The sequence below is a fragment of the Bos indicus genome, chromosome 21, assembly GCF_029378745.1.
Source record: "Bos indicus isolate NIAB-ARS_2022 breed Sahiwal x Tharparkar chromosome 21, NIAB-ARS_B.indTharparkar_mat_pri_1.0, whole genome shotgun sequence".
NCBI lineage: Eukaryota > Metazoa > Chordata > Mammalia > Artiodactyla > Bovidae > Bos > Bos indicus.
The window spans coordinates 67,831,278-67,832,107 of record NC_091780.1 but is presented as its reverse complement, the minus strand read 5'-3'; the positions used below and the strand labels follow the sequence as shown (position 1 = coordinate 67,832,107).

General features: G+C 57.5%; 1 pseudogene; it reads left to right on the top strand.

Annotated features, from left to right (window-relative positions):
- The first annotated feature begins 224 nt into the window (after nt 1-224).
- On the top strand, nt 225-343 carry LOC139178518 (5S ribosomal RNA; annotated as a pseudogene).
- Nucleotides 344-830: the final 487 nt, after the last annotated feature.

Genomic DNA, 830 nt, shown 5'->3' with positions numbered 1-830 from the left:
AATAGCAATAATCGCCATCCTGAGGGAGTGCAAACAGGCAGGCTGGCCCTGGTCCTGCACATTTGCACTTTCTCCCCTAATGCTCCCAACGTTATACCAGGAGCTGGGGCCCAGAGAGGTGGAGTAACCTGCCCAACGTCACACAGCTAGCAAGGTGCAGAGGTGGGCTCCCAGCCCAGAGGGGTCTGAATCCACAGCCTAATCCTTTTTTTTTAAAAAACTTAGTCTCCGCCCATATCAGCCTGAAGGCGCCAGATCTCCTGTGATCGCAGAAGCTAAGCAGGGTCGAGCCTGGTTAGTACTTGGATGGGAGACCACCTGGGAATACCGGGTGCTGGAGGCTTAAAAAATAAAAAATAAAAAATTTAAACACAGTTGATTTACAGTTGATCTGCAATCAACTAATCTATAGTAATTTTGATCACCCTGCCCAGTACAGGGGCACAGGCCGGCCACCCAGCGCTCCACACTGGGAGACGGCTGGAGAAGCACCATCTAGCCCAGGGAGACCCAGTCCCAGCTCCTCCCCCTGGGCCAATGGACAGTGGGCAGACATTGACCTTGGTGGGAGGGGGGACCCTCTGACCTGCTGGAGGTCCCTAAAGGGCTCTGAGGTAGAAAAGGAGGAGGTGAGAGAGGGGACAGCGTGGCCTTGGGCACCCTGCAGCCCCTTCTTCCCCCTGAGGCAGCAATGGGGGCTCTGTGAGGACTGCAGCCCGGCCGCCAAGGGGTCCGCCCACGTATCCAGGGGCCCCATGAAGTCCAGGAAGGAAGGGGCCAGGGTCAGCAGGCCAGGGAGGAGGAGGGAGAGGCTGCGCGGGCACGGAGGT